At 47.4% G+C, this 15,737-nt stretch overlaps 1 protein-coding gene across 1 annotated transcript in view; it reads left to right on the top strand.

The window, feature by feature from the left end:
• Nucleotides 1-15,737, top strand: part of SLC6A11 (solute carrier family 6 member 11) — a 122,153-nt gene that overhangs the window by 67,515 nt on the left and 38,901 nt on the right. The window lies entirely within an intron of this gene.

Raw genomic sequence — 15,737 nt, 5'->3', positions numbered from 1 at the left:
GAGGCAGCAGAGAGAACTCCAGAAATGGAAAACAGGTGAAGAGCTGAGTGCTGGGAGCTTGGGAGCCAGGAGAAAGCGTTTGTCATGGGACGCTGTGGTGTCAAGAGAGCCATGGACGAGGTCTCCAGGTCTGCAGGGCTGTTGTGTCCCTGAGGGCTTCCTGCCTGCCTGGTTTCAAACCGCTGCTCCCTCACACCCCCCGCACATCCCGTCCACCTTCCCGGCTTTGACTTCTCCGTGGCCCTCGCCCACATTCGGACTTCATTCATTGTGTATCACTGTCTGCCACGCGCAGCAGTGTAGGGTCTGTGAGGGCAGGGACTGGCCCGGTACAGTCGCTGGTGGATCTCCAGTGCCTGCAGCACCGTGCACGCTCAGTAAGTCGGCTTTGAAGGAGTGAATGAAGAGAGGAAGGGCAGCTGCCACCAGTTGGTGTGACTTTGCCTTATGGCGACATGGCATGTGCCGTGCTTGGGTGTTCAGACAGAGGGATTGTCCATGCAGTGGGAAGGAAATCTGAGACACTCCTGCATTGAGTTCCTGGGCCGCCTTCAGCCCATCCCTCTCTGACTCAGGGCTGTCACCTGTCCATCCAGGTATGAACATCTGCTGCACACGGCAGCCGTGAAGCCAGTGTACCTGGGAAGGCAAACGCACTTCCAGTTTTCAGTGTGGGTGCCTGGCCAGGGCCTGGCACATAGGAGGGCATCGGGCACTCGGCAGTGTTCCTCCTTCTGTGTCCATGCCACTGGCTCTGGCCAGGATGAGCCCAGGCCCCGCAGCCCAAGGGGGAGGCCTTGAACTCAGAACCGAGCGCCTCTAATCGTGGGTCCAGTAATTAAGTTTCTCGTCAAGCACTTGAAGCGACACAGCAGCTCGCCGCCTTTGTCCCCTGGCAATTTGCATTCCGAGGTCTGTTATAACTTTCTAAACATCTATTTGTCTTCTCTGTCAGCCCTGTGTTCTCTCTCAAGTGTGAAGTGCTTCCACTCCATTTTTCCCCCCCTCAAATTTTTATTTTCTGCCTTTTCAGTCTTTAGGCGAGTGGAGGGGCTCTTGCAGGAAATCACATTTTCCCTGCCCCAGATTTCTGCCACTCTCGCTCTTCATTGTGTTTCGAGTGTGTGTTTTCAGGGCAGGAACAGAAAGGCCTGTCACAGATCCAAGTCCCGGGGTCTGCTTTCCCAAGTCAGGGACAAGCACCCCAAGACCGCCTCCTCTCTGGAGGGAACTGGAGCCTGAAGCTAAGGGTCAGGGTTGGACGATGCCCAGAGAAAGCCCTCAGAACGCCAAGTCTCCCCCTCTCTCCACCTCACCGGGGGACAAGTCAGGGAAGATAAGACCCTGGTTTAAAACCCTATCTGATGTATATGGAACCTGGAAAGATGGCACTGACGATCCTAGGTGCAGGGCAGCAAAGGAGAAACAGACATAAAGAACAGGCTTTTGGACACAGTGGGAGGAGAGGGTGGGATGATTTGAGAGAACAGCATTGAAACATCCATTACCCCATGTAAAATCGATAGCCAGTGGGCGTTTGATGTATGATGCAGGGAACCCAAAGCTGATGCTCTGTGACAACCTGAGGGATGGGGTGGGGAAGGCAGTGGGAGGCAGGGTTTGGGAGGGAGGGATCACACGTATGCTTATGACTGATTCATGTTGATGTACAGCAAAAGCCATCACAATGTTGTAAAGTAATTATCCTACAATTAAAGTAAATAATTTAAAAAAAACCTACCTGATGAATCAGTCCTGAATATTCCTTGGAAGGACTGATGCTGAAGCTGAAACTCCAATACTTTGGCCACCTGATGCCAAGAACGTACTCGTTGGAGAAGACCCTGATGCTGGGAAGGATTGAAGGCAGAAGAAGAAGGGGATGACAGAGGATGAGATGGTTGGATGGCATCACCGACGTGATAGACATGAGTTTGAGTAGGCTCCGGGAGTTGGTGATGGACAGGGAGGCCTGGCGTGCTGCAGTCCATGGGGTCGCAAAGAGTCGGACACGAGGAAGTGACTGAACTGAACTGAACTGATGAACCTCAGGGATGGGACCATGGAATTGCTGCCCCCTGGTGGCAGTATACTCTGATTCTGGGTTCGGACCCAAGGCAAAATGGGCCTCTTAGCTGTCAGACGTTCAAACCAGTATTTACAGAACTGATACTGACTTAGAGATATTGGAGATATTTTGGAAAAGATTGCTAACCTCACTGACATGGGTGCTTGCAAACCTCACTCCTTGGGACTGAAAATCCCCTAAAGTTTTCCTTTCGCTTTATTTGCTCCTGGGTTATGGTCATGGTTCCACCACGCAGATGTATTTTCCGCTCAGAACCAAGCAGGGGGAGGCAGAATCAGATCACATGTTGTTCTTGTCTTCAAGGGGTTGGTTGACAGTCTCCTCGGAAAGAGACACAGTAAAGTCGGTGATGACAGCGGTGATGGGCTGTGCGGGGGCTGGAATGCACCTGAAGGTGCACTTCTTCCAGTCATCAGGCAGACGCCTCGGGAACTTGAGGGGTGTTATCAACCTAACCACCATGTGCCTGCCAAGTCACCTCAGCTGTGTCCAGCTCTGTGCAACCCTATGGACAGTGACTGCAGCCAAGAAATGAAAAGACGCTTGCTCCTTGGAAGAAAAGCTGTGACCAACCTAGACAGCATATTAAAAAGCAGAGGTATTACTTTGCTGACAAAGGTCCATCTAGTCAAGGCTATGGTTTTTCCAGTAGTCATGTATGGATGTGAGAGTTGGACCATAAAGAAAGCTGAGTGCCGAAGAATTGATGCCTTTGAATTGTGGTGTTGGAGAGGACTCTTGAGAGTCCCTTGGACTGCAAAGAGATCCAACCAGTCAATCCCAAAGGAAATCCGTCCTGAATATTCATTGGAAGGACTGATGCTGAAGCTCCAATACTTTGGCTACCTGAAGGAAGAACTGACTCATTGGAAAAGATCCTGATGCGGGGAAAGATTGAAGGCGGGAGGAGAAGGGGACGACAGAGGATGAGATGGTTGGATGGCATCACCAACTCAATGGATGTGAGTTTGCGCTAGCTCCAGGAGTTGGTGAAGGGTAGGGAAGCCTGGCATGCTAGAGTCCATGGGGTCGCAAAGGGTTGGACATGACTGAGCAACTGAACAACAACAATGAATGGTCTGTAGCTGGCCAGGCTCCTCTGTCCATGGGATTCTCCAGGCAAGGATACTGGAGTGGGTTGCCATGCCCTCCTGCAGGGCATCTTCCAGACCCAGGGATTGAATCCACGTCTCTTACATCTCCTGCTGTGGTGGATGGGTTCTTTACCACTTGTGCCACCTGGGAAGCCCAGTTTAATATCATATGCACTAAGATAGTGAATGGTTTTTTCTTTACTGCTTGCAAGTCCTTAAGAGTTGCTTGTTGGTGGAATCAGAATTTCTGTACACACCCTGAAAGGCCGTGCATGGCTGGGCACCCACTAAATTCTTCCAGCCACAGATTTACTCGTGGTGAAGGTGTGTGCTTTTTAGTCTTCAGCAATTTAGTGGTGCCTTATTAATCTGTACTCTCGGTGCTTGAAGAGCTGCTCAGCTATCCCCTAAGAGTAGTGATACTAGTTACTGGTTCTCATTTCTTGATGGCTGAGTCTGTATCAGATACTGTGCTTTACAAGCTCGTCATTAAATTTATCTAATTCACTCAATCAGAAAATAGTCAGATATTGAAAATTATTATGTTCCAGACTCAGGAGCTATGTGCTACATGTTGTATAGTTGCTAAGTCATGTCTGACTCTCTTGTGACCCCAGGGACTGTAGCCCGCCAAGTTCCTTTGTCCATGGGATTTCCCAGGCAAGAAAGCTGGAGTGGGTTTGTCATTTCCTTCTCCAGGGATCTTTGTGATCCAGGGATCAAACCTGCGTCTCTTGCCTCTCCTGCATGAGCAGGTGGATTCTTTACCCCTGAGCTGCCAGGGAAGCCCCATGTCCGGTAGGTTTTGACTAAATATTGTGGATAATATGTTGTCAACATTCTGGGTTTGTTATCTTCCTCTGACGAGTAGTTGTTTTTTATTTTAATAGATAATTCAGCTACTGGCTGATCACCTTAAACTTGTGTAAGTTCAGATTTGTTTTTTAGTGTGAGTCGGTTTGTCAAGCTGTTTGTCAAGCTCCTCTAACTTAATAGGACTGAGTAGGGCTTAATGGGATTCTCAACTCTGTCTCCCCTGTAGATCTTTCCAGGGCTTGGCTTTAGGTTTTTTAAGGATGGCTCTAGAGTAGTGATTAGTCTAGAGTGATGGTTCTCAACTAGGGAAGTTTTGCCTCCCAGGAGACACTTGGAAATGTCTGCAAACATTATTGGAGGTTACAGCTTGATTGTGGGGAGGGATGGCTACTGGCGTCTAGTGAGTAGAGGCTGGGGATGCTGTTAAATGTTCTAACAAGGCACAGGACAGCGCCTGCGACCAAGAATTGTGAGTCACAAATGTCCACAGTGCCACAGTACAAAAACCCTGCTTTAGGACATGGTTCTTTCCCCTAAGGGAAAGTCTTGCTTTGTCTCAGCCAGGTACCAAGGATGAATGAATGCTTGGTGTTGGCCAGACCTGTCCACTCCGGCAGGGTGGGAGCCCGACCCTCTGACTCTGCTCTCTTCGGCAGTGTCTGGCCTTGAGTGCTCCCTGGGGAGCCTTGGTGGTCTCACCCTGGATGTTTGCAGCCCAGCCATCAGCCACAGCCTCTCAGGAACCTCCACATGGACATACGGGGCCCCTGCTCTGCCCAGCTCCCCCTTCCCTGTGCCGCCCACTGTAGTGTCCAGTTACATCAGCTGCGCTACCCTCTGGCCCTGCCTGTTCAGCGTGACGGGACTCTGTGCTCTGTTTGGGCTCCAGTTCTTGTCCCCAGGCAGAGGGCTCAGCATACCCCTCTTGGCATCGCCCCATCTCTCAGGGGTAATAGTCTTGCCCTGAGTGTTATCCACTGCCTGAAAATGGTTCTGTTTTTGTCTGTTCTGATAGCTGCTTATGGCAGGAGGGCCATTCCTTTCCAGTCGCTCAGTCAGGACCGGAAGCAGAAATCGGACTCTCCTGCTTATAAGTCCTAGCAGCTTTTCCTTACACTAGAATTAGAATTCAGACCACTCAACCATGACCAAGGCTAAGGAACCCCTCTGTGGTCTGGTCCCATCTCCAACATGGCCCTGGACATCCAAGGCTCTTTCCAGAGCATCACAGACCCTGTCTGTCTGGACCACTGTCCCATCAGATATTCCTGTGGCTGGCTCCCTCTCACCCTGTAGTCTCTGCTCCACAGTTATATCTGATCAGCTGGGCTCAAGCACCCCCACTAAACCTCATGACTTTAACCAAGCCTCTGTATTATTTTATGCATAGGGCAGATGGCTGTTTGAAGCAATCTTGTGTTCATTTGTTGAAGCTTCACTGTTAACCTCCCTGCATTAGATTGTCAGCTCCATGTAAGCTGAGGATGTGTTCATCTTATCCACTGTGACTCCCTGGCACCTGTCAGAGAACCTGGCACATGTTAGGCTCCCAGTCAATATAGGATGAGTAGGTGGGTGGTTGAATGAGTGGATGGATAGGTGGATGAGTAGGTGAACTGATGGATAAGGGGATGGATGAGTGAGTGAGTGGATGGATGGATGGATGGATCAGTAGGTGGGTGAGTGCATGAGTGGGGGGATGGATGGATGGTTGGGTTGGTGAATGGGTAGATAGAGGGATGGATGGATGGATGGATGGTTGGGTTGGTGAATGGGTAGATAGAGGGATGGATGCATGGATGGTTGGGTTGGTGAATGGGTAGATAGAGGGATGGATGGATGGATGGTTGGGTTGGTGAATGGGTAGATAGAGGGATGGATGGATGGATGGTTGGGTTGGTGAATGGGTAGATAGAGGGATGGATGCATGGATGGTTGTTGGGTTGGTGAATGGGTAGATAGAGGGATGGATGGATGGATGGTTGGGTTGGTGAATGGGTAGATAGAGGGATGGATGCATGGATGGTTGTTGGGTTGGTGAATGGGTAGATAGAGGGATGGATGGATGGATGGTTGGGTTGGTGAATGGGCAGATAGAGGGATGGATGCATGGATGGATGGATGGTTGGGTTGGTGAATGGGTAGATAGAGGGATGGATGCATGGATGGTTGGGTTGGTGAATGGGTAGATAGAGGGATGGATGGATGGATGGTTGGGTTGGTGAATGGGTAGATAGAGGGATGGATGGATGGATGGTTGGGTTGGTGAATGGGTAGATAGAGGGATGGATGGATGGATGGTTGTTGGGTTGGTGAATGGGTAGATAGAGGGATGGATGCATGGATGGTTGTTGGGTTGGTGAATGGGTAGATAGAGGGATGGATGGATGGATGGATGGTTGGGTTGGTGAATGGGTAGATAGAGGGATGGATGCATGGATGGTTGGGTTGGTGAATGGGTAGATAGAGGGATGGATGGATGGATGGTTGTTGGGTTGGTGAATGGGTAGATAGAGGGATGGATGGATGGATGGTTGGGTTGGTGAATGGGTAGATAGAGGGATGGATGGATGGATGGTTGGGTTGGTGAATGGGTAGATAGAGGGATGGATGGATGGTTGGGTTGGTGAATGGGTAGATAGAGGGATGGATGCATGAGTGGATAGGAGGATGAGTCGGTGGGTGAACAGGTAGATGAGTGTATGGTGTACAGTGATTTAGATAAAGGACTGCAAACAGAGGAGACCAAAATTATTTCCAGTTGGATGTCCCAGAGAAGATTTTATGAAACCATAAAATCTTTTATTTGATCCTTGAAGTATGGGGAAGGGAAGACTATTTGGAGATAAAGCAAAGCCCAGAAAGTCTACATATATGGAGGAAAAGGTAAGTAGTTCATTGTGGCCACGGGATAGATTTTGTGACAGGTAATCACATGAAATAAGGTTCAGACAGCAGATTGTGACCCCTTCGTTGGGAACACCAGATGTCAAGCCCAGAGAGCAGAAGATTTTATCCAGTGGTCTACAGGAAGCCGTTGAGTATTTCAGTACAAGGGGGTGACTGTCATGAACAGAGCTGTAACTTCAGAAGATTATGCAGATGAGAGGCTCAGCAGAACTCCGTGACAAAGAGCTTTAGAGTCACAAGGAACTCCATTTGATTGCCTGACCCTTTTTCATCTGCTGTGTGACCTTGAGCAGACAGCTCACTCTCTCTGAGGCTCAGTTTATCTCTTGTGAGCTTCTCGTGGGCAGAGTCCAATCTTTCACTCACCTCCTGCCCCCTCATAGATGTGATAAGGGTAGATGAATCAGCACAAGCAGACTTCTCTGGGTGCATAGAAGGAGCGAGCGAATAGAGTAAGTGTGGAGACAGAGAGGGACGAAGTGGAGACATGCATCCAGTGACCTTGCCGTGGGGGTGGGAGAGCGGTTTGCGGTGTGGGAGGGGATGTGGGAAGGTCCCTCCTGCTGTGATGTCACAGAGTCATGGGCAGTTGTGTGAGTGTGTCTGGCTACCTGCAGCAGCCCACGAGCCAGGTATCAGCAAGCATTCAGGACGCACCTACTGTGTGCAAGGCCTGCCTGTGGGGTAGGAGTATGAGAGATGAATCGGGCAGTGGTTTTGCCCTTGAGATGCCACTGGGAGGGGCCACAGCTGGGGCTGGCGAGAGCAACGGAGGATGAGGCCTCAGCTGTACCAGCACAGGAAGGGAACAGCTGTGAGCCCGTCTCCGGGCGTCCTTAGGCCACTTTTTCAGAATTCCAGCCTTACGTTTGTTCATCTGGCAGGTATTACTGACACCTGCGCCAGGCATTATGCTGGGTCTTTGCTTTTAAAATGAATTGACAGAAATGTACAAAGTATCCACTCCTGCTGGACCCTTGCTGGGCTCTGGGGGAGTGGGGTGGAGTGGCTGGATGAGTGATATATTCTGGGACAGGAGTTTGGTCATTGCTGGAGGCTCTTGGGCCCCCTTCTCCAAAGTTCGAAATAAAAATGTGTGCATTAAGCGTGTTCTTTTTCAATTAATAAGCTTTTTTAAAAGCAGGTTTTACAGAATAATTAGGCAGAAAATACAGAGAGTTCCCATATATCCCTTCTCCCTTGGCCACACTTTTCCCTACTATTAACATCCTATATATGTGTGGTGGGCTTCCCAAGTGGCTCATTGGTAAAGAATCCGCCTACAATGCAGGAGACGCAGATTCAATCCCTGGGTTGGGAAGATCCCCAGAGGAAGGCATGGCAACCCACTCCAGGAACCTGGCGGGCTACAGTCCATGGGGTCCCCAAAGAGTTGAGACTAAACAACAACGAATGTGTGTAGCCTTTGATTTAATCCTTGAAAGGTGAGAAGGTATGTTTGTTACAATTGAAAAGCAGTGCTGATACAGTATTATTAGCTCAACAAGCCCGTATTTGACATTCGGGCTCACTGTTTGTGTCGTGCAGGCAGTGGGTTTTGGCAGATGCATCATGTCATGTATCCGCGTTACAGCATCATCCAGGATAGTCTCACTACCTTAAAGTTGCTCCACCTGTTCATCCCTCCCCCTTCCTCCCCAAACCCCTGGCAACTGCTGATCCTTTTCCTGTCTCCATAGTTTTGCCTTTTCCAGAATGCCATACATTATATAGCCTTTTCAGACTGGCTTCTTTCACTTAGTAATATGAATTTAACTTTCCTGTATGTCTTTATGTGTCCTTAAGCTCTTATCTTTTTATCTCTAATATTCTGTTGTCTGGATAATGTGTAATTTGTTTATTCTTTCACCTATTGGTGGGCACCTTGGGTACTTCCAAGTTTGATCATTGTGAATAAAGCCACTATGAATACCTGTGGGCAGGTATTTCATTAGAATCTGTTTCTCTAAAAGAGTCCATTGACTTGCATAGAGATGCCCTGATCTTAAGCTTTCAACCAAAGCTGCGGGTACAGGGTGGGGGTCCCATCAGACTACTTGGATTCCATGGCTCATCTGCTTACTAGCTGTATGACCACAACACATTACTTGGCCTATCTGTGCCTTGATTTTGTCTTCTGTGAAAAGGGTTGTTATGAGGATTAAACGAGACAATACTGATTCATTGTATGCATAGCACTGTGTCCAGCACATGGTAAATGCTCAATAAATGTTGGCTATAATTTTCTGTAAGAGACAAATATGCATTTAATTTTATTTTCTTGACCAAAGCTTCAGGCATTTTTGTGGCACTGCACAGCATGAACTGATTTAACCCATCCTGTTCTCACAGAGTATGCTTTTAAAAGTCTTTAGAGAACAGATACGGCAAAAAGATGAGATACAGATATTAACGTAAGCTATTATGCTAGCTGTCATGGCAGGTGGTGGTGGTGTCGTTCAGCCACTCAGTCATGTCCAACTCTTTGCAACACCATGAACTGCAGCATGCCAGGCTTCCCTGTCCTTCGCCATCTTCCAGAGTTTGCTCAAACTCACGTCCATTGAATCAGTGATGCCATGCAAACATCCCGTCCTCTGTCATCCCTTTCGCCTCCTGCCTTCTGTCTTCCCCAGCATCAGGGTCTTTTCTAATGATTCAGCTCTTCACATTAGGTGCCCAAAGTATTTGCAACTTCAGCTTTGGCATGATATGTGTAGGAAGAACAAACTGACATTTCAAGACAACTGTCTACAACCTTACTGCTCAAAGTGTGGTCCCCAGACTGGCAGTAGCATCAGTCTTATATGGGAGCTTATTAGAAATGTGGACCCTCAGGCCCCATTGCCAACCTGCCCCATCAGAGTCTGCATCTCAGCAGTATCTTCTGCAGGTTTTACTGTGCGAGAGTCTGAGGAGCACTGGTCTAAGAGCACTCAGCGTTCAGCATTCTGAGACCTGTCAGACACATCAGTGAGTGGTGTGGTCAGGGAGGCAGAGATGCTGGGGCCAAACAAGGTGAGCAAGGATGTCCTGGGTGTTGGGGTCACCTCCCTGCTCTCGCTCATGCTCCAGGGCAGAGGGTGGGAGAGACTTGCACCCGTCTCTCTCAGGGTGATCTGGGAATGGGATGGATCCCTTCAGGGAGTGCTCACCCTCTAGAACTATACCATCCAGCACACTGACCACAAGCCACATCTAACCATTTAAATTGAAAGTACTTGAAATTAAGTGCAAGCCAATATTCAGTTCCTTGGTTTCACACATCAGACTTCAGGTGCTCAATAGCCACCTGGGTCTGGGCCCTCCCTTACTGGACAGAGCAGATACAGAACATTTCTATCATTGCAGAACATTCTGTTGGACATTCATGCTCTAGAGGGAAAGAGGCCCAAGAAGCAGAAGAGTCTGTGGAAACTCAAGCTCAGATTGCACCGGGTCCAAGTGAGCCCTGGCTCTCTGAAGGCCTGCTGTCAGCATTGTGGGTTTCTTTCCTCTACCCGTTAGAGTGTGTTAGAAAGTGTTAGCCGCTCAGTCGTGTCCGACTCTTTGTGACTGCATGGACTGTAGCCCACCAGGTTTCTCTGTCCATGGAATTCTCCAGGCAAGAATGCTGGAGTGGATTGCCATTTCCTTCTCCAGGGGATCTTCCCGACTTGGGGATTGAACCTGGCTGTCGCACATTGCAGGAAGACTGTTTACCATCTGAGCCACCAGAGAAGACCTCTGCCCCTTAGAGGGGCCTGGTCATTTCAAGCAGAGTTCTAAGACTGTGCGTTGAAGGGTCAGGACCAGAACTGGGGCCACCGCAGTGGAGGTCCACCCAGGGACGTGTCACGGAGGCTGTAGTAGCTGCACTTGCAGTGGCCCCAGGATGGGAGGAGAGAATCTCCCCCCCCCAGTGCATTGGGAAGACAGAAGATGCAGGAGCCCGGTTAGTCAGAGTGGCTCTTCACTAGCTTTGTCCTCTTTCTCAACAGGAAAATACCATAGGACACAAATTTCTTTCCAGCTCCACTCTCTCCCTATCCTTGTGATTGTTTTCCGCCCCTTTAAGAATTCTGCTTTATTACCATTTAAAGTTGATATTTACTTGAATTTTACAAGGTGTTTACTGATTGCTTTGCTTCCTATTTTCACTCCTTTCTAATGGATTAAATTTCCTTCTTATTGGAGTACATCCTTTAGTAGTTCTTTCAGCAAAGGCTTGTGAAAACCAAGCTCCCTTAATTCATGAAAAGGACAGTAATTTTAAAGTGTCAGTTTAAACTTGGATGCCCACTTTGCAGGAGCAGTGTGTGATCACACCCATGCCTGTTACTCCTAGATCGAGTCCTGGCCTGAGGCACGGAGTTTTCTGATATGTGATTCACTACAGGGCAACTCCATTCTGGCTCCTACATTTTACAGTACAACCACTCAGCATCCGGTCATGCCCCGGGCTTGAAATCTGTTTTAGAAATAGTTTGTTTTACTGAGGTACAGTCGTTGTACAGTATTATATAATTTACAGGTGTACAACATAGTGACTTGTGATATAGTGATTTTTAAAGTTTATGCTCCATTTATACTTATTACAAAATACTGGCCACATTCCCAGTGTTGTATAATATATCCTTGCAGCTTATTTTATACATAGGAATTTGTGCCTCTTAATCTTCTACCCCTGTGCTTCCTCCCTTCCCTCTCCCCACTGGAAACCACTAGCTTGTTCTCTGTGTCTGTGAGTCTGGTTCTTTTCTTGTCAGATTCACTAGTTTGTTGTATATTTTAGATTCCACATACAAGTGATAGCACGTAGTGTTTGTCTTTCTCGGTTTTAGTTATCGCACTTAGCATTATATCCTCCAAGTCCATCCATGTTGCTACAAATGGCATGGTTTCATTCTTTTTTATGACTGAGTAGTATTCCGCTGTATAAATGCACCCCATCTTCTTTATCCGTTCATCTGTTGATGGGCACTTAGACTGCTTCCATAGCTCAGCAATTGTAGATAATACTGCTATGAATATATGTATTTTTTCAAATTAGTGTTTTTATTTATTTTTTTTTTCAGATATATACTCAGGAGTGAAACTGCTGGGTCATATGGTGGTTCTGTTTCTAGTTAGTTGGGAAACCTCCCCCCCATACTGTTTTTCCACAGTATTTGCACCTGTGGATATATGTACTGTATACCAACAGTATACAAGGGTTTCCTATTCTCTATATCCTCGCCAACACTTGTTATTTGTGTTTCTTTTGGTGATAGCCATTCCGACAGGTGTGAGGTGCTCGCTCATCGTGGTTTTGATCTGCATTTCCCTGATGATTAATGGTGATGGGCTTCTTTTCATGAGGCCACCTGTATGTCCTCTTTAGAAACAGGTCTATTCTGCCCATTTTTTAATTGGGTTGTTTGTTTTTTTCCTTTTATGTTGAGTTGTATGAACTGTTTATATATGTTGGGTATTAAAACATTATTGGTCATATAATTTGCAAACATCTCCTCCCATTCAGTAGATTGTCTTTTCATTTTGTTGATGATTTCTTTTCTATGCAAAAGTTTTTAAGTTAAATTAGGTCCCATTTGTTCATTTTTGCTTTTATTTCCTTTACTTTAGGAGACAGAGCAAAAAAAAAAAAATATTGCTGTGACTTAGGTCAAACAGTGTTCTACCTAAGTTTTCCTCTAGGAATTTTATGATTTCCAGTCTCACGTTTGGATCCTTAATCCATTTTGAGTCTATTTTTGTCTATGGTGTTAGAGAATATACTAATTTCATTCTTTTACATTTAGCTGTCCAGTTTTCCCATGGCCAGTTATTGGAAAGTCTGTCTATTCTCCTTTGGGTTTTCTTTGCCAGGGCCTGAGATTTTAACTCTATCATTGGGAAGGAATTTAAACCCCAGCCACTCGGATATCTGTCTACTTGGGCATCCCCACAGGTTACTGAGTCTTTTCCTTCTCCTCATCTTTTAGCTTTGATCTCTCTCATTTCTGGCATCTGGGGGAATTTTCTATCTTCCTTTCCAGCCAGGTTATGAATTTTCAGTGTATATTATATTTCATAATGACTTGTTTCCTGTATCTCTCATAAAAAACAAATTTGACCCTTGGCATTTTCTGCTCTTCATCTGCTGGTCTTGAACACAACACACCGAAAGTTCAAGCAGGAAATTAAAATTAAAGAAAGTCGCCTTGAGTCATTCATGCTTAATCCAACAGTTCAGTTATATTCATAAAGTCATACATTTGTGAGGATTATTTCATATTTCATGCTATCCATGATTATGTTTTCTGACAGTAAATTTGTTTCTAACACATGAAGTAAAATCATATTCACCAAGGTATTTGGCAGAAGTGCTCCATGGCCCAATTCTTTGCTGTCTTAACAAGTTTGAGAGTCAGTTTCTAGATTCACCTTCTTTGGTGGACAAGTTTGGGTTTGAGTCCCAGAGCAAGGAGATGACTTGCCCCCAACCACAGCTGGGAGAGAACTGGACGAGAAAATAGAATCTCCAATTGAAACATCTATTACCCTTCCACCCTTTGAGCCTGTTTCCTCAACTATGAAATCAAGAGGTTAGACCAGATGTGGAATGAGGTCCTCACTCACTAGCTTCACAACCTTGAGCACATCACTGAACCTCTCTGGGCTTCTGTCCTTACAAGTTTGACCCTCTCCACCTCGACTGACCGGTGAGAGTATCAAGGGGGCTGACCTGGACGATGGTGCCCTGAGGAACACAGGGCTGCCGAGAGGTGTACACCGTTCCTATCTTGAAGATGCTGGGTCTGCCTCCCCGGACGCCTCCTTGGTGAGGAAGGTGCGTGCTTTGCAAGGGCGACGTAGTCTGATGATTCCTAACCCAGCGCAGGTTGGGGCAGGGAGAGCAAGGCTTTCTTCGCTCTGTGAGCAGCACGGTGATGAGGCTTTGATTCTTCTGAGTTTGCTGGGGATTGTGACTTTTGGTGCTAAAAACTCACTGGTGTGTGAATCTCATGTTCTGCCTCCCTTCCTTCTCGTGTGTAAGCAAGCGCTGAAAAGACCCCCCAGGGCAAGCGCTGAGTCCTGCGGGACATTGACAAAGAGGGCAGACGCTGCTCCCGCTCCTTGCTTAGTGCCTAGAGATGTCTCGCATGGTTCAGCTCCTTCCTCTGTGCCTTTGTCTCCCTCTCCTGCCCACCGGAGGCAGCGTTGCCTAGTGGGAAACTCCCGGGCTCAGGATCAGGGACCCAGCTCCATCACTGACCTGGAAGGGCCATTGTCCTTCCTTGTACTGAGTTCCCTCAGTCATAAAATGAGGGCATTGAGTAAAATCAACTGATTTTCAAACTTTTCCATGTTCAGTGACCCTTGACTTTTCTTTCTCCCGTTATGACCCGTTCTCCTGGTTTATTTCATGCTGACAGGAAGCTTCTATTAGTGGTTGTTTGTGTGTGACCAATAAAAGGTGTCAGAGCCCAGAAATTACTCTTTAAAATATCCTCTGTGAAAGTAAGACTGAGATGGGAGATGATTTATCTGTGGGCATGTGAATGTGTTTATGTTATAAATCATCCACGTGTCTTCAAGGTTAGAGATGGTAGCACATTAAGAGTTCTCAAGGCCAGCACAGGGAACTCTGTTTAATATTATGTGACAGCCTGGATGGGAGGGGAGTTAGGGGGAGAATGGATACAGGTATATGTATGGCTGAGTCCCTTTGCCGTCTACCTGCAACTATCACAGCTTAACAAAGTTAAGTTGTGATATTAACTGGCTGTACTCCAATACAAAATAAAAAGTTTAAAAATAAATTCATCATTTGAAAAAAAAGAATTTTCAAGGCCATGTGAGTAAGTGGGGAGGGAGGGTTGGATGAATGTCATTCTAAGCAAGAGTAGTTAACATCCCTAGAGAGATGATCTAAAATACACCATCCAAGACTACCCTTGCTGCACGCGGGCCACATCTGATCCAACCATACCTCCCCCATGGGGGCCGCCACGCTGCCCAGCACACAGGACGTGCTCCCTAAATACCCGCTGTAGGAGGCCTTCATCTTCTCAGTGCTGTGCCGCTGCCTGGGACAGGGGCTGCCATGGTCACTGTTTATGCCTCGAAATAGGTGGCAGCATAGAGAAGATGCAAAAGGAGGTGATAAGTAAAGATCCTCTAAGGAAGATAGATGAGGACAGCAAGTTACAGACACAGGCTTCTGAGTGAATGCCTCAGAGACAGTGTCACAATGCACCTGGGAAGTCGTGCAGCGAGCGATGGTGCCTTCTCAGTCACCACTCCTGCTCCTCTCTTGAACCCTGGAAACCTGTTCTGCCTCAGCCAGAAAGGAATCATGGCTGACAGTGAGGTTTAAGCCCTGCTCAGATAGATCCAACCCCCTCATCCTCTGTCACGCTCTTCTCCTCCTGCCCTCAGTCTTTCCCAGCATCAGAGTCTTTTCCAATGAGTTGGCTGTTTGCATCAGGTGGCCAAAGTATTGGAGCTTGAGCTTCACTGTTTCAGTGGACATGAACTTGGGCAAACTCCGGGAGATGGTAAGGGACAGGGAAGCCTGGTGTCCTGCAGTCCATGGGGTCACAAACAGTCAGACACGACTTGGCGACTGAAGAACACCAGATAAATCCATGAATCACAATGGATGTGTTTTTAATCTTTGAGGTGAGGTCAAGGAGACTTGTAACTCCCAGGAAGCTCCTAGGTTTTCTGTCTGGGAGCTGAACACTGGCTTTGGCTCTTGAATGTCACCTGGGCAGAGCAGGGATTTCCTTAGTTCACCCGCAGTGTCTTGCTCATGAGGTGTTGGTCACAGAGCACACGTTTTCTCGCAGATGCGGTCCTCC

This window comes from Budorcas taxicolor, chromosome 1, assembly GCF_023091745.1.
Source record: "Budorcas taxicolor isolate Tak-1 chromosome 1, Takin1.1, whole genome shotgun sequence".
Taxonomy (NCBI): Eukaryota; Metazoa; Chordata; class Mammalia; order Artiodactyla; family Bovidae; genus Budorcas; species Budorcas taxicolor.
This window is presented reverse-complemented; position numbering and strand designations above follow the sequence as displayed.